Here is a 21,012-nt window from a genome sequence, read left to right as displayed (position 1 = left end):
GTCGCACCTCACCTCGCCCTACCCCCTCCTTGAATGTCTGCGCTGGGCATGCCCCGCTCTCCTCCGCCTTATCTGATCGCGTGTGAGCACCGACAATGGCCACAATGCCGGGGAATGGCACCTGTAAAGTGTTAATTGGGGCACAGGAACAGCCCGTCTCGTCTCGGGGGGGCCGGCTTCAGAGACAATACAGCAAACACAGCGGGGCGGGGGAAGAAGACGACACCACACATGCGGGTACATTCAGCTCCGGCGGGAACGAGACATTTGTCGGTCTTTTCAAGTGCCGAGAGCCAAGCAATCCTTCACTTGTATCGTTTCTCCCCGGTGACTAGATCTGGCCCTGCGACTCTCGACTGGGCTCACCCCCGGGGCAGCCCAGCAGGTGTGAGCCTGGCCGGTACCCGGATAGGAGATTCCACCCCGGAAAAGCTCCGGTTGCTGCTGCTCCTGCAAGAGGTGTGACTGGGACCAGTAGGGAGCGCTCACCCTGCGGGCTGTGTGGCTCTCTTACGCCCCAGCCTCCTGATGGCGACACTCTGCTGCACAAACAGAGGTCAAACCGAGGTCCCGACCCTCCTTGGCCATTAGGAAACCCCAGGGCGTCTCTCAAAAAAAGACGCCGGGGGTGTCCCTCTGGTGTTAGTGCTCCCCTTTACCCATCAGTCGGGGTCTCCTCCTAATCCCCGTCTCACCTGTAACAATCAATGACGAGGCCCCCCTGTCCGTGAGATTTAGTACTCGCGCAAGAGACCGGGGGCAGAGCGCAAACGCGGTCCCCCGCCCCCCACAAAGTGCGCGCTCCGGGTCCTGCAACACAGCGGAAGGGCAGCGAGAAGGAGCCTCTTGCTCTGACGCCGCAAGGCCACAAGAGGGCGGAGGCGCCGCGCGCCCGGCCGACGTGTTGGACCGGTGCGCTTTACGTGCTGAAATAAACACGCGAAAGCCCCGAAATGTTTCCAGAGTGCTGTGCACTGGAGGTTTTTGTCTGGTGAAGACTTGCCTGGTGCTCCTCCGTGCAGATTGTTTGTCCTCCTCCAGTGCGGGACGAGTCAACACAAGGGAGCGCATTCGCCAACATCCAGGCACGCAATGCGATTTGGAAAGCAGCTCCTTTCCAAAGAGTTGCACACGAACGATCCTTCAGTCCCGCTCGGGGGGCACGGAACCCCCGCCACACACAGCTTCAAGTAGTGAGTCAGGCGCCGGGGCTTTCGCTTACGGCCACACCACCCTGAACATGCCTGATCTCGTCTGATCTCGGAAGCTAAGCAGCGTTGGGCCTGGTTAGTACTTGGATGGGAGACTGCCTGGGAATACCAGGTGCTGTAAGCTTTTGCTCTCCCGGCCAGCAGGGGTCGCCGTTGGTGCCGTAGGCTTTGGGAGGAAAACCTGCAGGATGGAAAGGTGATCTATAGCCTCATCTCTAGAGATGTTTTGTTGCTGTGGCATGTGTGTGACCCATATTCAAAAAAAAAAACCCGTCTGTAAAACGAATATCGAAGCTGCCTCTAAATCTGCAAATGAAGATGAGTCGATAAACCACTCGTTTTTCGTATAACTAGACATATATTCATTTGTTACCGATTTCATTCATTGAGCACGGATACAATAGAGGTACAGCCATTCACTGTTTGACATGTCTGCACTGGTACAGAACCGAGCAATCAGAAAACGGGTGAAACTGTCTTTAGACTCAGCATACAGTACCGAGGCCCCCCATGACCAAATAAAGGCTAACCTCGATAATCAGCCTAAAGAACGCAGACTACAGCAAAACGACTGACTTTGAAAAGGGAATGAACGTCCGGAAGGAGTAGTGGAACTAGCTTGAGATGCTTCTCCGGACCCCTAACTAAAAGCCAGCGAGAACCAGCAGCGGCGTCCACTCCTGTCGAACCGGGATCCTTCCGCAGCCACGCAGCTCGTGGTGTCCTAACCCTCCCGTATCTGATTTTGGACCAAGCACATCAGGGGAGAGCGCGAACGCAGTCCCCCACTACCAGAAATTATGCAGTCGAGATTCCCACATTTGGGGAATTCGCAGGGGTCAGCACAGCCGGAGTGCAATGGCCGAGCCTCGCCCTGGGTGAACCTCCTTCTTGATCAAGGTATCTCCCCTGCCAGGTAAGTATGAGTTAAACAGGCCCCTGCAAGCGGCCCGCACCCACAGCACAAATCGCGCAGCCTAGGCCACCTCCTCGCCCCGCACGCCACCGCCTCCTGCTGGGCCCACTCTTTCACACACTCACACGCCACACTAACACTCAAAAGTGTGGGCAAAACGAGAAAACGAGCGCGCCGTTTCCTACACATCTGCAGTCGCCGTTGCGCATTCGCAGCATGTCCCGGGATGCAATTCGGCCTCATTTGCATAACTCCAGACCGGCAGATCGCCACGCAAGCTCGCGACGTGCGCCTGCCACACACCGAACAAACCTTTTCAGCAATTTCCAAAAAACGGGCCTGCTCGCCTGCCCACAAGGCTCCGTCTCTTACCTGCTCTCCAGAGCCTGCTGCCTTCTGTGCTTTTCTCTTGGCACCGCTGCAGTGCACACAACTCCTGCAGCGGGAGGGGGGGAGAAAGTTCCCGCGCTCCGCCGCAGGGAAGGCTCGCTCCGTGCGCACACGTCCTTTCGATGCCAGTCCAACAAGTGCTCCGCATTAGCTGCGTCGGGGCTCCGGCGTGTCGCACCTCACCTCACCTCGCACTGCCCCCTCCTTGAATGTCTGCCCCTGGGCATGCCCCGCTCTCCTCCGCCTTATCTTACCGCGTGTGAGCACCGACAATGGCCACAATGCCGGGGAATGGCACCTGTAAAGTGTTAATTGGGGCACAGGAACAGCCCGTCTCGTCTCGGGGGGGCCGGCTTCAGAGACAATACAGCAAACACAGCGGGGCGGGGGAAGAAGACGACACCACACATGCGGGTACATTCAGCTCCGGCGGGAACGAGACATTTGTCGGTCTTTTCAAGTGCCGAGAGCCGAGCAATCCTTCACTTGTATCGTTTCTCCCCGGTGACTAGATCTGGCCCTGCGACTCTCGACTGGGCTCACCCCCGGGGCAGCCCAGCAGGTGTGAGCCTGGCCGGCACCCGGATGGGAGAGTCCACCCCGGAAAAGCTCCGGTTGCTGCTGCTCCTGCAAGAGGTGTGACTGGGACCAGTAGGGAGCGCTCACCCTGCGGGCTGTGTGGCTCTCTTACGCCCCAGCCTCCTGATGGCGACACTCTGCTGCACAAACAGGCGCCGTCCTTCGGGGGAGGCGTCAAACCGAGGTCCCGACCCTCCTTGGCCATTAGGAAACCCCAGGGCGTCTCTCAAAAAGAGACGCCGGGGGTGTCCCTCTGGTGTTAGTGCTCCCCTTTACCCATCAGTCGGGGTCTCCTCCTAATCCCCGTCTCACCTGTAACAATCAATGACGAGGCCCCCCTGTCCATGAGATTTAGTACTCGCGCAAGAGACCGGGGGCAGAGCGCGAACGCGGTCCCCCGCCCCCCACAAAGTGCGCGCTCCGGGTTCCCTCTCGGGGCCCTGCAACACAGCGGAAGGGCAGCGAGAAGGAGCCTCTTGCTCTGACGCCGCAAGGCCACAAGAGGGCGGAGGCGCCGCGCGCCCGGCCAACGTGTTGGACCGGTGCGCTTTTTAAGTGCTGAAATAAACACGCGAAAGCCCCGAAATGTTTCCAGAGTGCTGTGCACTGGAGGTTTTTGTCTGGTGAAGACTTGCCTGGCGCTCCTCCGTGCAGATTGTTTGTCCTCCTCCAGTGCGGGACGAGCCAACACAAGGGAGCGCATTCGCCAACATCCAGGCACGCAATGCGATTTGGAAAGCAGCTCCTTTCCAAAGAGTTGCACACGAACGATCCTTCAGTCCCGCTCGGGGGGCACGGAACCCCCGCCACACACAGCTTCAAGTAACGAGTCAGGCGCTGGGGCTTTCGCTTACGGCCACACCACCCTGAACACGCCTGATCTCGTCTGATCTCGGAAACTAAGCAGCGTCGGGCCTGGTTAGTACTTGGATGGGAGACTGCCTGGGAATACCAGGTGCTGTAAGCTTTTGCTCTCCCGGCCAGCAGGGGTCGCCGTTGGTGCCGTAGGCTTTGGGAGGAAAACCTGCAGGATGGAAAGGTGATCTATAGCCTCATCTCTAGAGATGTTTTGTTGCTGTGGCATGTGTGTGACCCATATTCAAAAAAAAAAACCCGTCTGTAAAACGAATATCGAAGCTGCCTCTAAATCTGCAAATGAAGATGAGTCGATAAACCACTCGTTTTTCGTATAACTAGACATATATTCATTTGTTACCGATTTCATTCATTGAGCACGGATACAATAGAGGTACAACCATTCACTGTTTGACATGTCTGCACTGGTACAGAACCGAGCAATCAGAAAATGGGTGAAACTGTCTTTAGACTCAGCATACAGTAACCACTCGGCCACCTCGTCTAGGAAACTGGGCTGTCCTGACATGGGTTGGCGCACTCCAGTTGATCTTTTTCTTTTTTTTCCCTCATACTCGAGGGTCATTTTCCTGTTCCACATGCGATTTCAACATTTTCCTTGGGAGATGTCAAGCCAGCAAGCCACTGCTGTGGTTCAGTGGCCAGTGTGGAGTTCAGTGGCCCTGTTGTACACAGAAAGCACATTGAGCTCCTTGGACATGAAAAGTTCCAGATAAAAGCCATTTGTCATCCTTTCTCTTGGTGTCGATGTTGCTATTGTATGTAAAGGTGGCAACTTGCTGAGCGAGCAGGCGGAGCACACACCGAATGCAGATGTGTCTGAGTGGTGTGTCCAAGTGGCTGCAAAAGGACAGCACTCCCGGGGCGCCGTGGCTTAGTTGGTTAAAGCGCCTGTCTAGTAAACAGAAAATCCTGGGTCCGAATCCCAGCGGTGCCTTTTTTTGTTCTGTGTTCTCGAACAGAACTGGTCATTATAGACAACCGCATACGTCTAGACTTAATTAAATGCAAGTATTCATTTCCTGTCTTGAACGACTTGTTTTTCTTAAAATGGATGCAACTTGCAAAACATGAAATACAAACCTCGCTAATCAGCGCTCGCGGCTGGCAAAAAAAAAAGAAGTCAGCAATGTTTTTTTCTTTAACCTTAAGCCTGCTAATGGAGAAGAACCTAGTCGCCACATCACATACATCCGTTTCAACGATAAGAATGTAACAACTATCCTCACTCCAGAGTAAATCTCACGTTGAGGGCATATTTTTTTCCACTTTACCATGAGTCGGGCTCAGCTGCACAGAGGCGAGAGCAGAGCAATGAGGTCAGGGGGATAGGGGAGTCACACGCTGGCGGTTTGAACACGCGGAAGATCACTGAGGGATCCACAGTATGTGGACCCTCCGTGCGCCATCATTCCACACTCCAGACTCTGAATCCTGCCATCCGAGTTAAGATCTCGGCGGAACCTGAGGCGCAGTTCTTTCTTAAAACGTAATCTGGTGAGCATTTCTAGAATCGTAATTGTATAGATGCAGCCTTTAATATGTTGCTAGGTTAAAATTTATGACTTCTTGAACTTCAGTAGGCAACTGCCCTCTTGATTTCGGATTTAATTTCTTTATTACAGGGGAGCTTTTATGATGACAGAGTCAAGTTCAGGTACTTTGCTTGATGGAGGAAGCTCATTTCGGACTCTGTGATCTTCTCACCTGGAAAGGTCTGCTGTACTACTACAAGAGAGAAGTAGAGTCTGGAGGAAGGGACAATTTTATGATGCTTTGGAAGGTAATGTTTTTTTTTTCTTTGAAATCGAAATGAATCAGAATATCAGTGCAAAAGACAAACTCTTGGTTTGGTTTAAAGAGATATGGTTTTAAAACAGACAAAATGTAGAAAACAGGTGTTTCTCACTTTTGGAAAAGAATGGACCGGGGGTAATATTTTACTAGTTGCAGTGCTAAGCTCACTGGGTTACAGCCCTGCAGTGTCACACGAGGGCCAGTGGTGCAATGGATAATGTGTCTGACTATGGATTAGGAGTTTGGAGGTTCGACTCCTGCCTGGCGCTGGTTGTTTTTAAACACATCAGCCTACTCCCTAAGTAGTCTGTGCTACTTACTGCATTGTAATCGTACCCAGTAAGAGATTTCCTTCATGTAAATGAACTGCACCTGACAGCTTTAGAAAAACACCTGGGCTCAGTACGGTGCTGAGAGCTCAAGTTGTGTATAATGTAATAATTTAAGTAGAATAGATTCTAATAATATAATGATCCAGTGTGTTGCACTACTTCACTGCTTCACTGCTCTATGCCGTCTGGAAATAAATCCTCAGACAACTTACTGCCCTGGGCATGTACCAATAAATTACAGGAGCACATCTATATATCACTGCGTTGAAGCAGGAGACACAATCACTGCAAATACATCCTAAATACAGTGTTCCAGCACCTTTGACCTCATCCAGAACGTATCATTTCTTGAAAGGAATTGCTGTCCGAATGCACATCTGAATCCCAAACAGAATCTCTAGTAAAATACGATCATTTGTGAAACAGGTAAATGTCTCAGGGGCCCATTCCTCATTCTCAAGACACATGTATGCAGTACGTACATCATGCATTGAGCAATAGGGATTAAAGACACCACAGGTAAGGTTAGAAGACATTCTGACTATATTCTAAAATATTGGACTCATATTCTTATGATGGCAGACATGATGCTGTGTTTAAAACCGGGGTTAATGGACATTATATGACTGTCAATTCTGTTTTGTTTTGGAGACTCTTGGCTGCCTATGTGGTACAGTGCAGCGTGAAGAAAACATTTTCCAAAACTGTGTCAGCTCAAAAGTTGTAAGAAAATCTTTCCAGCTGCTTTAACTCTCTTCATTTTTGTCATTTAATTGTCTGTCGGCACTATGTAGCCGCGTTGCATGACAACCCATCTCACCACGGAAAGGAACCTAACAGCTTTTGTAAGAGAGGAGAAAAGGACCTGGCCCGTACGGGACTCGAACCCACAACCTTGGTGTTATTAGCTCTAACCAACTGAGCTAACCAGCCTCACGACAGCAATCCTCTCTGTGCTGCAAAAAATCGAACTCAGGGAATTTCTTTTGCCCTCCTTTGAATTGAAAGCCGTGTAATTCAGTGTACGGGCTTTCTCGTGCAGTTTTATAGTTCTTGTAACCCAAATCCTACACTGGCGTGAAGTGACCCCCCATTTCACAGCATTTTTCAGCTGATTTAAAATGTACCTAAAGGAGAAGCATTATTGAAGACCATCAATTACCAAGAGCTTTTGTCGGTCATTTTTAATGACCACAGAGCGCTGTGACCTCAGTTTTACATCTCATCCAAGAGACAGCGCCCTTTTACAACACAGCGTCTCCGTCACTATGCTGGGGCATTGGGACCCGCACAGACCTCAGGGTGAGCGCCCCCCCGCCGGCACCATTAACACCGCTTCCAGCTGGAAACTTTGTTTTTCCCTGTAGCTTACCCTCATCCGGGTACTGACCTGGCTCACCTGCTTAGTTTCAGTGGGTTTTCAGTTGCGAGTTGCAAGGGGATGCAAGTGATGGAGCCGCTCGCTGCAAAAGCCACTGCTTTGGCTGGGAATCGAACCAGAGCCTCCCGCGTGAGAAGCGAGAATTCTACCACTGAACCAACAATGCTCAGTGCCCAGGCCTTCAAAAAAGACGCTTTTTTGGTACTCTGTTAAAAAAGCGTCGACATTACCTCTTTCAAAAGGCTTCACTTTCCTAGTCACATTCCAAGGCTCATTGAACCCGGGCTGTTTCCTCCAGCGGTATAGTATTGCAGTTAGACAGCACGATGCCTGCAAGACTATGTCACGCACTGACGAGACTGTCAAAAATTGCTTTCGACGATTGTATTGCAAACCGGCGGAAGCGGGGTATTGGGAAAAGTTTTCAACTAGCAATAATTGCGCCTCGGCTAAACCTCACAGGCTACAATACTGCCACTGCGCAAAGCTGACGGTTGCCAGGCAACCGCGGGGATCCTATGGAAATCGTTATCGATCGTCTCATGGCATGTCGTTGCGGTAACGCTTCATATTTGTCGTCTTCTTCTTCTTCTAGCTTGAGGTTTTGAAGAATTTCATGACAGACAAGGGCTCCGTCGGGAACAAAGGGCGTTGTGAGAAAACCGTTGCTTATTTTCAGCAGCAGAAATACAACCCTTTAAATACAAGATGACAGAACAATGACGAAGGGCATGCCGGGAGGAAATCATGCACTACAGAGGAAAGGGGGCGGGCACGTACAGTTCACATTCAAGCCACAAGTACTCTTCTCGGATGTTGCATAAACAAATCCTAACGTCCTGAAAGCATTGCAGCATGTTTGTGTCCCACTTCCCGTGGCTGCAGGACGACTGACACGAACGGACAAACACAATTTGTGGCGTTTAGCGTGACATAGTCTTGCAGGCATCGTGCTGTCTCACTGCAATACTATACCGCTGGAGGAAACAGCCCGGGTTCGATGAGCCTTGGAATGTGACTAGGAAAGTGAAGCCTTTTGAAAGAGGTAAAGCACTGCACAACGGAAGTGAGGGAGAATCTTACAGGGGATTCTGAGCGGTGTCTGCATACACGCAGCCCGATACGGGTGCTGAAAGCTTGAGCTACTCTCAATGTCATGCTGCCTTTCCTCGGAGTAAATCTGTTACATTGAAAGAATGCTTCTCGCAGGTTCAAAAAGGGAGGTCCCTTGTTAATTGGAGAAATCAATTATTTCGAATGAATTCTGTATGCGTTAAAAGACAGCTATACACAGAAAACATGCAGGACACTGCTCATGATGTTTCCCGAGCCGAAACACAGTGCGTTTTTACAAGCCATCTGACAAAGCCCGCCCACTGAAAACTGCAGCAGATCGTGTAAAGACGTTCAACTTTGTAACTACTGCACGCACAGGAAGCAGAATAAATTCCTCTTTTCAAACTGTCAAAGGTTTGCTTTGCGAACGCTGCAGGACATCGCACAATCTCTTTTGAACGGGGACAAACGATTTCTTATGGGGCGCAGTAAGACAAGTACAGACAATTAAAAAGCTCCACTCATGCCGACGATGCAGCATGAAGAAGCGCAACCTAACGTTTGACAGACAAAAGCCGGGCGCCCTACGAGCAATATGAAATCAAACTGACAGCACACGGCGTTTCGCGCTGACTCAAAAGTGATCTCGACAGACGCTGTTCTCTGCATAACGCTGAAAGAGCTAAAGAGCGTTTCTGTTGAGACGTAAGAAGCTTGTTTCTTTCTACCATGATGTTACCATGACAAAATCTGTCTTTAAACACCTTGCTCAGTCTCTGACGAGACTGTCGAAAATTGTTTTCGCCGATTGTATTGCAAACCGGCGGAAGCGGGGTATTGGGAAAAGTTTTCAACTAGCAATAATCACGCCTCGGCTATACCTCACAGGCTACGATACTGCCACTGCGCAAAGCTGACGGTTGCCAGGCAACCGCGGGGATCCTATGGAAATCGTTATCAATCGTCTCATGGCATGTCGTTGCTGTAACGCTTCATATTTGCGGCCGGACACTTCCCGCCCTCCAAAGAAAAGAGCGCCAATCAGACAGGCGGAGACCGAGGACTCACAGAGCAGACGGCCACAGTCGCCATAATAAGAGCGATTGTGAGCGATTTTGTTTTCTCTCTTTGACCAGCCCAGCTGCGCCCCACCCGAAGGCAGGGAAGCACAAAAATTGTATGGAACTCATTCATGCTCCTCTCCATGGAAATCTTTAGTAAAAGGCAAAAGATTTGTACGAGATGAAGAGAAACCAGAGTGCGTGGCAGCACAGCTGCAGGAGCCCAGGCCGCCTTCAAAGCCTCTGCCCTGCCGGTCGTGGTTGGCAATGCACCTGGCCTTACAAACGAGCCAGTGGGGCCCGTTCAGCTCCGGGCTCATCGCCTGCGGCTCTCGGCTTACCTGGCAGGGGAGATACCTTGATCAGCCTGTAGTTGGAGTAGTTGGATTGTTTTCTTGTTTTGTGGAAGCAGTGTTTGTTTTGCAGTTTGAGATGGCAACCTTTGGATCCCGCAAGAATGCTGTACGTTTTGAGCTTTTGGATGACCTCTTCATGGATCGTATGCAGTTCAGCAGAAAAGTGTTACAGAAGGAACTTGGCTTTGAACCTCGGCACTTGGATTTCATCTTCGCTCTCCCAGGTCAGAAAGCATTTGAGGTTGTTTTTGCTACCTATTCTCTGTTTGAACAATGTGTGGATGTGTTTGAGGCAAAAAAAGGGAAAGTTCCTGCCCTTGAGAAGATCAACTTGCAGCCTCTGACACAGAGAGAGAGGAAAACGGTGCATGTTGTTATGTTCTCGGAACTGGCAAAGACGGAGGACATTCACACCTGGCTTAAGCAGTACTGCACCGTCCACCATGGAACTGAGGTTAGAGATGTTGACGGTATAAAAACAGGAGCAAGGAAATTCGAGGTTCGCTTGCTACCGGACAATGTAAATGGAGGCTTAAGGCACCTGCCCTCTACAATCCGGCTGGGCGCCTGCAAAGGCTATGTTTTTTATGTGGGACAACCAAAGGTGTGTCGGCGCTGTGGTGCTGTGGGACACCTGGCATCGTCCTGCACTGTGAAATGCTGCAAGACCTGTGGCAAACAGGGACATTTAGCCTCTGACTGTTCAATGCTGCCAAAGTGCAATTTATGTGGTTCGGAAGGACACGTTTTTAAGAACTGCCCTCACGCCTACGCCAATAAACTCAAAATGAGAAAGGATGAGGCAGTGCTTGTTTCAGCCAAACCGGCCCGAAAAGCCAAAGCAAACAACAAGTCAAACAAAGAACCCTTGTTGGACAAAGAGTCTCAGCCTCCAGCCAGGATCAGTCCTGCTGTGGCTCCGGGGCCGGTGGAAGAGAAATCCACTACGCTCCCACAACCGCAGACTGCACCAGACAAGCACGAGGGTTTGAAAACCCCCGAGAACAGCGAGGACCCCTCCCCCACTCCTGCTCCTCAGAACGAGGGCCAGTGTGGGGCCCCCCGGTGGAGCGGGTCCAGCGACGATACCCAGGATTCAGCGGAGCTGCTTTTCTTAGACTCTGCAAGTGCTACAGATGCCCTCCTCTCCTCCATCCAGTCCATCACGGAGGATCTGCAACAGCTGGTGGGTGAGGGGGAAGAGGAGACTGGTGCATCGGCTGCACCCCTTTCCCCTCAGTGCTCCCAGGAGCTGGACTTGAGGAAAAGGAAAAATGACTCTGTTTTCTCCCCGAGCGAGGAGGAAGGAGAGCATGGCGATGGGGACAGCTGGAACCCCTCCACCCCTCCCTCTACCCCCTTCCTTGAAATGGACTCCGTGAATGCTTTTACTGCTGCCACCCTGATGAAGGCTCATTCAGAGGATGGCTGGCAGGAAATTGGTAAGAAGAAAAAGAAAAAGAAGAAGGTAACAGGTGAGACCGAAGAGAAATGTGTTTTGTAAAGACTGGTTCCACTTTCTTATGTAATATGGATCTAAACATAATATCTCTTAACACCAGAGGTATCAATGACAGAGTTAAATGCCAGTCTGTCTTTGATTACCTCCAGCAGAGAGAGGGAGATGTGTTGATGTTGCAGGAGTGTGCTTTAGCCTATCAAGAGAGGTATAAAACCTTTGAAGATAGGTGGGATAAAGGGCCTTCTGTTTGGTCAGGGGACAATAACAACAGAGCCTCTGGCGTGGCCATTCTTTTCAAAGGATGGGCTTTCAAATTGAAAAGTATTCAGAGGGTCATAGATGGCAGGTTGCTGTGTGTGGATGTGGAATGGGGGACCGTTAACCTGCGGCTAATCAATGTGTATTGTCCTACTGACGTGGGAGGAAGGGTGGAGCTACTCAAGGCACTCTCTCCCCTATTGTTAAGTAGCACAGACGTGATAGTGGGAGGGGATTTTAATTGTATCTTAGAGCACACAGACAGGCAGTCTAGCTCTCCGATAAAATTGGATTCCAGCTCACTGGCCCTGCAAAACTTAGTTCAAGACTTTAAACTCTCAGACACATATAGATGTATATATCCCACAACAGCAGGATATAAATGGTCAAGGAGGAATAGCAGCTCCAGAATTGACTATTGCTTTGTCTCAGAGAGAGTGAAAGTTGTTGGGGTCACTCTTCAGCCTGTCTTCTTCTCAGATCATCAGGCTTTAGGGTGTAGAGTGGAACTCAAGGGCGGGACTGTCTTTGGCCCAGGCCTCTGGAAACTCAACACTAAGCTGCTAGAGAACGAGGGGGTAGTATCCCGCTACAAGGAGAAACTATCACAGTGGCTGTCCTTGCAGTGTCTGTACGGGTCAGTAGGAGAGTGGTGGGAGGAGGTGAAGATGAGGACAAAGGCCTTTTTCATGGCTGAGGGAAGGAAGGCTGCTGCCAGATGGAGAGGAGTGCTAGCCAGGAAACAGAGGCAGCTGCAGCGTCTCTACACGATGCTGCACAGTGGCTTCGCTGTGCTCGAGGATATCACCCTTTTAAAAAAGGACATCCGGAGCATAGCCGAAGAAAGTAGTCGAGGAGTGCTGTTAAGAAGCAGAGTGCAGTTCTTGGAAGAAAATGAGAAGTGTACTCGCTTCTTTTTCAGGAAAGTGGTAGGCTCCAAGTCTGTCATGGAAAGTGTAGTTGATGAGGAGGGACGAGAGAGAACAGAGCCGAGTGCTATCCTCTCCTGCACCAAGGCCTTCTACTCAAGACTGTACAGCTCTACAGAGGTAAAGGATGAAGAAATTCATTTTTTTACCTCAAAGCTAGAAAACGTTTTGAGTGAAGAAGATAGGGAAGTACTTGAGAGGGATTTGACAATAGAAGAGCTGAGACAGGCTATGGAGAGCTTACAGAAGAGGAAAACTCCGGGTGCTGACGGGCTCCCTAAAGAATTTTATTGCACCTTTTGGGATCTGCTTCAGGATCCGCTACTGCTCCTATTCGAGGGAAGCTATAAGACAGAATTGCTGCCTGACTCCTTAAGAGAAGGCACTATCTCTCTCTTGTTTAAGAAAGGAGCAAAGAATGACATAAAGAACTGGAGACCCCTCAGCCTGTTAGGCGTGGACACTAAGATCCTGTCCAAAGCCCTTTTCCTGCGCCTACAAAATGTAGTGGCCTCACTGGTAGGGAAAGAACAGACTTGTGGGATAGCAGGACGCCTGATGAGCGACAACCTGGCCTTGTTGAGGGATGTCTGTCTGTACTCAGAGGATCGCTCCCTCCCTCTGTGCATTTTAGGTGTAGACCTAGAAAAGGCCTTTGACCGCCTAAACCGGCAGTACTTAACATTGGTACTTGAGCACATGAATTTTTGCCCCATCATGAGAAAGTGGATTAACCTGCTGTACACAGGTAGCAACAGCAGAGTAATGGTTAATGGCAATAGATCACGCCCCTTTGAAGTCTGTTCAGAGGTGAGGCAGGCCTGCCCATTATCCCCCTTGTTATTCGTTTTGGCTATGGAGCCCTTAGCCTGTGCCTTGCGCCAGGATCAGGCCATTAATGGGATACCAGTGCCTGGAAGTGGGGGAGGAGAGGTAAAGACCTCTATACATGGATGACCCTGCTCCTCTCTGACAATGCCTCAATTAGCAGAGCTCTGCAGTGCTGTGATCGTTTCTCTTTGGCTTCATCCGCAAAAATTAACAAATCTAAGAGTGAGATTTTTTATCAGAACTGGAGGGAGCCAAAAGAAGGACATGATCTCAGGCTGCAAGAGAAGAGAATTAATTTACAGGTGCCATTCCCCGGCATTGTGGCCATTGTCGGTGCTCACACGCGATAAGATAAGGCGGAGGAGAGTGGGGCATGCCCAGCGGCAGACATTCAAGGAGGGGGCAGTGCGAGGTGAGGTGAGGTGAGGTGCGACACCCCGGAGCCCTGACGCAGCTAATGCGGAGCACTTGTTGGACTGGCATCGAAAGGACGTGTGCGCACGGAGCGAGCCTTCCCTGCGGCGGAGCGCGGGAACTTTCTCCCCCCCTCCCGCTGCAGGAGTTGTGTGCGCTGCAGCGGTGCCGAGAGAAAAGCACAGAAGGCAGCAGGCTCTGGAGAGCAGGTAAGAGACGGAGCCTTGTGGGCAGGCGAGCAGGCCCGTTTTTTGGAAATTGCTGAAAAGGTTTGTTCGGTGTGTGGCAGGCGCACGTCGCGAGCTTGCGTGGCGATCTGCCGGTCTGGAGTTATGCAAATGAGGCCGAATTGCATCCCGGGACATGCTGCGAATGCGCAACGGTGACTGCAGATGTGTAGGAAACGGTGCGCTCGTTTTCTTGTTTTGCCCACACTTTTGAGTGTTAGTGTGGCGTGTGAGTGTGCGAAAGAGTGGGCCCAGCAGGAGGCGGTGGCGTGCAGGGCGAGGAGGTGGCCTAGGCTGCGCAATTTGTGCTGTGGGTGCGGGCCTCTTGCAACTTGGTTTATTTGGTTTATTTATGGTTCGCATAAATAAAACCGGAAAAGAGGAAATTATTCTGCTTCCTGTGCGTGCAGTAGTTACAAAGTTGAACGTCTTTACACGATCTGCTGCAGTTTTCAGTGGGCGGGCTTTGTCAGATGGCTTGGAAAAACGCACTGTGTTTCGGCTCGGGAAACATCATGAGCAGTGTCCTGCATGTTTTCTGTGTATAGCTGTCTTTTAACGCATACAGAATTCATTCGAAATCATTGATTTCTCCAATTAACAAGGGTCCCTTTTTGAACCTGCCAGAAGCATTCTTTCAATGTAACAGATTTACTCCGGGGAAAGGCAGCATGACATTGAGAGTAGCTCAAGCTTTCAGCACCCGTATCGGACTGCGTGTATGCAGACACCGCTCAGAATCCCCTGTAAGATTCTCCTTCAATTCCGTTTTGCATTCCGTTTTTCAAAAGGCTGCGCTTTGCTAGTCACAATCCAAGGCTCATGACAGCATTTGAAACCAATCGCCACTGCGTTGGCCAGGAATCGAACCCGGGTCAACTGTTTGGAAGGCAGCCATGCTCACCACTATACCACCAACGCACGCCCACAGGTGCCCTGCAGGACACCACCAGAGAATGCTCACGATTTCGGAAGCTGTCTCCGGGACGTGCTGATTCCACACATCCTGAATAAATCATGATATTGTTAGTTGCTGTAGCTAGACGTTCAAATGAGTTTCATGGCCAGATGGACTGTATCCTCCAGCGGTATAGTATTGCAGTGAGACAGCACGATGCCTGCAAGACTATGTCACGCTAAACGCCACAGATTGTGTTTGTGTTGGACAGTTGGACCCTACAGTTGGACCCTCGTCGACAACCTGAATAGCTTATTCAGAAGCAGTGCTGGACCGGGAACGAACCAGCTTCTTCCCAGGCACAAGAGTGACTTGTGAGGACTCGCGGTCACACTCTGTGCATAGAGACTTTCTACCAGCCAGCCGGACTGCTGGTAGATCCCCTCGGAGCAACGACTGCCCTGCGCGCCGCAGTCAGATTCCTCCGCCCGTCCTACTCCGAGCTGCACCTTGACTGGTTGGCCGGTAGCCAGAGGACGCCGGGACAACGCCCATTGGACAACCGCTGGAACAGAGGCTGCAACAGAGCCTGTCAGCTGGTTTGGTGTTCGTGCCGGGAAATTCCAAATCCATACACAGTGGATAAGTAAACCCCATGTTCTACATTGCGTCTCGAGAATTTAATTGTACCTCAACACAAGTTGTTATCAATTTAATTCATGAGTAATGTATTTACTTCCGAGTTTAGAGTAACAGTGGGTAATAACACTGATTAGCGATTTGGTAACCGAACGATATATATTGACATATATTCTCTGTTGTGTATCTCTTTGTGTTTGCATCTCTTCGGGATTATATACCTTGTATATTGATAACCCTCAAAGTAAGGTCTGCCACTCGTATCCAGGCAGACTAGTATATGTTTGGTGCACAATTTATATTAATAAATGTATCTAGTGTATTGAACCCCTGTGTGTGCGTTGTTAGTTGTTCTGACGATTGATTTTCTAAAAGCCCCAACGAACAACCTTGTGATTACTGCTACAATTAATAATTGTCTCAGTAAACCCATCAAACCATTACATTTAATGGCGTCCCTGGGTGGGCGAGTTTAGAATGAAATGAGAATCAGTCGCACAGAATAACTGAAGTTCAGCACAGCACCGCGGCTTCTATACGCGAATACCGGGTATGCTGATAACTGCGTAAAGAAATCCCCCTGTTTTCTAGCGTTTAGTGTAACATGTGCTGATTGGAAATCCATCTGCTTGGGTGTCTAGATTCCATACTGTATTTTGGAAAAAGAAAAAAAAAAGTAATACTCTTAAAGTTTCTCTGACGTAATGACAATGGCTGCTAAAATGTCTGAAGTGGAGTCGCTTATAAGTACTATTTCTAGCGACGACAATCCTGGTTACTGGAGTGGTATCGAAAAGTTGAACTTTGATGATATTGAGAAGCTGCAAGTAGATTTAGTAGCTAAGGTAGCGAACCAGCTTAACACAGGAGTGTCTGTGAACGCAGTTCTGGTCCTATCGAGTTTCACCTTAAATCTAGCTAAACAGCTGGAACTGTCTTTGTCCGAGCTGACAAAGTTTCAAAAGCTTCAGGGAACGCTAGAAAGATATAAGGTGGAGCGAGTCGAGTTGTTGGATATAATCAGAGAAAAGAGAGTGAAAAATGAGGAAAGTGAAGACTGACTCAGGGAAGTTTTAGGTAAATTAGATGACTTGTCTGCTAGAGAAACTGCGGCTGAGGTAGCTAGGAGAGACCTGGAAGGGAGCTCGAAAGAAAAAGAAAAAGAAATTGAGAGTTTAAATGAGCTCAGCCAGGAAAGGCAAAAGGAGTCAGATGCTGCCGTACTGGAAGCAAAATAGACTAGATCCCACTTGCATGCCAGCCCACCTAGCAGCCCGGAGCGCTCACCCAGCGCGCCGGGAGGAGGTTTCTCCCGGCCAGGGTCTGTGGTCGGATCGGCATGGGGGAGATCGCTGAGTCCTGCGCGAAACGCAAGGGCGAGTCAGTTCAGGCATAGACCCCCTGCTCCTGATCACGGCCGTCTCCCTGCCCGCGGAGAAACCGTAAAAATTAACCTCCACTCCCTGAGGCAGTTAGCCAAAGATGTAGAAAGGTTTGACCCGTCAGTGTCAGGGAATAATGTGGAGACCTACATCGATGAGCTGAGATATACTTTGCAGTTTATGCCCGAAGCGTCCGAACAGGAAAAGTCTATGTAAGTAAGGAAAACTACCAGCCGAGCGGTCCACGAGTGGATGTCTAGACAAGGACCGGAAGTCTGTAATAGCTTTGAGGAGCTGTGTCAGGCAATGATCGGAGAATTTTCGGCTTTTATCGATCCCATAGCTGCCGTGGCTGCTGTGCACCATATTAAGCACGAAAAAGCTGAAGCCCCTCGCGACTATTATCAGAGGCTTAGGCGCACTTATTTTGCAGGGCGGAATGAAGAGGGTTGCGAAGAGAACGTGAATTTCAAAGGTTTATTCATTGCTAATCTGCATCCCTCAGTCAGGAAAATGATTGTGATGCACACACAGCGATGAAAATGGCTGACATTAGAAGGTTGGCTCAAAAAGCCTGGGGAGCTGAAGTCTCTGCTTCCTCAGAGCGAAAACCTGCTAAAACGGCCGTGTTCCCCACTAAAGCCAGCAGGGTTGACGACTCGCCTCAGCTCGAGGCAGCTGAGGTTCCTGAGCTCGCTAAGCCCCGGCACAAAATAGGCAGGCAGGACCGCACTAAGCGTCAGAGCCGCCGTGAGCGCTACGGGGAAGGCAAGGGCTCAGGCAGAGCCTATCATAAGACTGGACGAAGGGAGTCGACTGCAGCCCGCCTGGCCAGGCTTGAACAAGCCCTGCCTGAGAGATCAGGACAGGGTAAACCTTCCGCACCGAATGCCAGAAGTGTGAATGAGCTTAGGGGGACCACGCCCCTTCTCACTGGAGGAGGCGGGGATCCGTCCCAAGCCCCTCCCTCAGTCTATCTGATTGGGTGGGAGGGTTCCTGCCTGGAAGAAGGCTGTGACTCTGAGTTGGGCGCTGACCCCGCCCCTAAAGTCAAAGAAAAGGCAGGCTTCCAACAATTCTTAGGGAATCTCAGCCAGAAAGGCAAAGCAAGGCGTATTTATATCAAGGTTTCTCTTGAAAACGTCTTAGATAGAGAAGCACTGATTGACACTGGGGCTGAAATTAGTTTGATGTCAGCCGATCTACTCAGCGAGCTCAAACGATTAGCGAAAGGAAAAGGCATCAGACTTAAGGTAGAACCGTGTAAGATAGATATTTCCAGCTATACCCAGGATCATGCCAGGATCCTCTAGGTTAAAAACAGAGCCACTACTCATTGGCCAAGACCTGCTTGACAGGCTGGAGCCTCTGGTGGACTGCCAGCGTGGAAAATTGTGGGCTCAGGTCAAAAACCCTAAGCCTGTTGCACAGCAAAAAGGGGGATTCAGTGGTTATGCTGTGATCACACAGTGCCCACTGAACACTATAGCTGAGTTGGAGGTTCCTCCTGGTTCCTCTGGACGAGAATAAATGTCTCTTCTTGCTTTCCAAAACTACAGGGAAGTCCTGCCCAGGCCAGCACTCCCACGGTCTCCCAACTACAGGAGCAGTGCTCCGAGCAGCTGCTTGACCCGCCAGGTAAAGCACACCCCCTTTTCATCCCTGAAGAAGAGTGGATCTCCCTGTCCGGTAATGAATGGGAGTCCTTTCTGTGCACCCTGGTACCTCAGGGGGTCCAGGACTACCACCCCATGGTGGTGGGAGGGGGTCCAGGTGGCAGAAGTGCAGGTTGATGATGTAATTCTTAGCCTCAGCTCTGAGAAGTCCATAATCAGTGAAGGTCTGTTCGAGGACCTGTCGCGAAGCTGTCAGGTGACCCTGGTGACGCAGTCACAGGTTCTGTGGTGGGCACCCCCACCTCATAGGTCCATTTGGAGCAAAGGAAGCTGTGTAGCTTCCATCTCCATCGGAAAAAGGAAGTTTGCTCACTACTTCCAGGTAGCACCTCAGCTGACCCATTCGGTCTGCATTGGTGCAGACCTATTGGTTCGACTGGGCGCCCAGCTGGACACAGTAAACAGTGTGCTGTGGAAACGGGTGGACCCAGATGCCCACTCTCTAAGCGGTGACCCCGAGAACATTCGGTCAGGTCAGACGATTCCTCAGGCCTGCCAGGTAGTAAACGAATCGGACCTGATCGTTCCTGCGTCAACAGCAGGGTTTCCAGTACGCCTTGTCCTAAAGAAGGGACAGAGAATGGACGCTGAGATGGTTTTCTTCCAACCATCAGCTCAGTTTATCAGACTGAACCTAGCAGTCTGTTGTACCCCCAGACTGGAACGGAATGGCCGAGCCACCTGCCTGTTGGTGCAGAACATAGCAAAACAAGATGTCAAAATCCCTGCTCGCACTGACATGGGACTGGAATTGACAATAGTTTCTATGATTTCGAACTGGCCATCCCAGTACTGGGGCAGCTCCCTGGTCCCTTGGCTTCATAAAAGCGCCACTGTAATAAAGAAATTAAATCCAAAATCAAGAGGGCAGTTGCCTACTGAAATACAAGAAGTCATCAATTTTAACCTAGCAACACATTAAAGGCTGCATCTATACAAGTACGATTCTAGAAATGCTCACCAGATTACGTTTTAAGAAGGAACTGCGCTTCAGGTTCTGCCGAGATCTTAACTCGGATGGCAGGATTCAGAGTCCGGAGTGCGGACTGATTGCGCACGGAGGGTCCATATACTGTGGATCCCTCAGTGATCTTCCGCGTGTTCAAACAGCCAGCGTGTGACTCCCCTGTCCCCGTGACCTCATTGCTCTGCTCTCTCCTCTGTGCAGCCGAGCCCGATTCACGGTAAAGTGAAAAAAAATATGCCCTCAACGTGAGATTTACTCTGGAGCGAGGATAGATGTTACCTTTTTATCATTGAACAGGATGTATGTGATGTGGCGACTAGGTTCAATTTTGTATCCTCTTTAAAAGATTAAGGACTGGGGTGAGCGTGATTTACCACCCTTTCAGCTAAGAACCCGACGTGTGCACCGTTTAAGCTGCATAGACTCGGTCGTTTAACTCTTCTCCATTAGCAGGGTTAAGGTTAAAGAAAAAAAACATTGCTGACTTCTTTTTTTTTGCCAGCTGCTAGCGCTGATTAGCAAGGTTTGTATTTCATGTTTTGCAAGTTGCATCCATTTTAAGAAAAACAAGTCGTGTTAAAGACAGGAAATGAATACTTGCATTTAATTAAGTCTAGCCGTAGGTGGTTATCCACTGGGATTCAGACCCAGGGCCTCCTGTTTACTAGACAGGCGCTTTAACCAACTAAGCCACAGCGCCCCGGGAGTGCTGTCCTTTTGCAGCCACTTGGACACACCACTCAGACACATCTGCATTGGGTGTGTGCTCCGCCTGCTCGCTGAGCAAGTTGCCACCTTTACATACAATAGCAACATCGACACCAAGAGAAAGGATGACAAATGGCTTTTATCTGGAACTTTTCATGTCCAAGGAGCTCAATGTGCTTTCTGTGTACAACAGGGCCACTGAACTCCACGCTGGCCACTGAACCACAGCAGTGGCTTGCTGGCTTGACATCTCCCAAGGAAAATGTTGAAATCGCATGTGGAACAGGAAAATGACCCTCGAGTACGAGGGAAAAAAAAGAAAAAGATCATCTGGAGCGCGCCAACCCAGTTGAGACAGCCCAGTTTTGTTAATGAGGTGGCCGAGTGGTTAAGGCGATGGATTGCTAATCCATTGTGCTTTGCACGCATGGGTTCAAATCCCATCCTCGTCTGTTTCCATTCTGTTTTTGATCCCTATTGCTCAATGCACAGTGAAAGCATTGCATACATGTGTCTGACAATGAGAAATGGGCCCCTGAGACAGTCATTTGCCTGTTTCACAAATGATCGTATTTTACTAGAGATTCTGTTTGGGATTCAGATGTGCATTCGGACAGCAATCCCTTTCAAGAAATGATACGTTCTGGATGAGGTCAAAGGTGCATC

The 21,012-nt window shown here is 50.1% G+C and overlaps 7 non-coding genes and 1 pseudogene across 7 annotated transcripts; 3 read left to right on the top strand and 5 right to left on the bottom strand.

The window, feature by feature from the left end:
• Positions 1 to 1,216: 1,216 nt before the first annotated feature.
• On the top strand, positions 1,217 to 1,335 carry LOC148631576 (5S ribosomal RNA). The gene has a single exon (XR_015934713.1). It is a non-coding gene; the product is annotated as a 5S ribosomal RNA (ribosomal RNA).
• A 636-nt stretch (positions 1,336 to 1,971) lies between these two features.
• Positions 1,972 to 2,135, bottom strand: LOC148631575 (U1 spliceosomal RNA). Its single transcript, XR_015934669.1, has one exon. It is a non-coding gene; the product is annotated as a U1 spliceosomal RNA (small nuclear RNA).
• A 1,809-nt stretch (positions 2,136 to 3,944) lies between these two features.
• LOC148631574 (5S ribosomal RNA) lies at positions 3,945 to 4,063 on the top strand (annotated as a pseudogene).
• Positions 4,064 to 7,829: 3,766 nt separating this feature from the next.
• LOC148631573 (U4 spliceosomal RNA) lies at positions 7,830 to 7,971 on the bottom strand. Its single transcript, XR_015934656.1, has one exon. It is a non-coding gene; the product is annotated as a U4 spliceosomal RNA (small nuclear RNA).
• A 1,340-nt stretch (positions 7,972 to 9,311) lies between these two features.
• LOC148631572 (U4 spliceosomal RNA) lies at positions 9,312 to 9,453 on the bottom strand. The gene has a single exon (XR_015934659.1). It is a non-coding gene; the product is annotated as a U4 spliceosomal RNA (small nuclear RNA).
• Positions 9,454 to 9,683: 230 nt separating this feature from the next.
• On the bottom strand, positions 9,684 to 9,800 carry LOC148631571 (U5 spliceosomal RNA). Its single transcript, XR_015934638.1, has one exon. It is a non-coding gene; the product is annotated as a U5 spliceosomal RNA (small nuclear RNA).
• Positions 9,801 to 14,925: 5,125 nt separating this feature from the next.
• trnag-ucc (transfer RNA glycine (anticodon UCC)) lies at positions 14,926 to 14,997 on the bottom strand. The gene has a single exon. It is a non-coding gene; the product is annotated as a tRNA-Gly (tRNA).
• A 5,719-nt stretch (positions 14,998 to 20,716) lies between these two features.
• Positions 20,717 to 20,798, top strand: trnas-gcu (transfer RNA serine (anticodon GCU)). Its single transcript has one exon. It is a non-coding gene; the product is annotated as a tRNA-Ser (tRNA).
• Positions 20,799 to 21,012: the final 214 nt, after the last annotated feature.

This window comes from Lepisosteus platostomus, unplaced genomic scaffold (assembly GCF_059453375.1).
Source record: "Lepisosteus platostomus isolate fLepPlt1 unplaced genomic scaffold, fLepPlt1.hap1 Scaffold_75_H1, whole genome shotgun sequence".
NCBI lineage: Eukaryota > Metazoa > Chordata > Actinopteri > Semionotiformes > Lepisosteidae > Lepisosteus > Lepisosteus platostomus.
The sequence above is the reverse complement of the archived record's forward strand: the minus strand, read 5'-3'. Positions and strand labels throughout refer to the sequence as shown.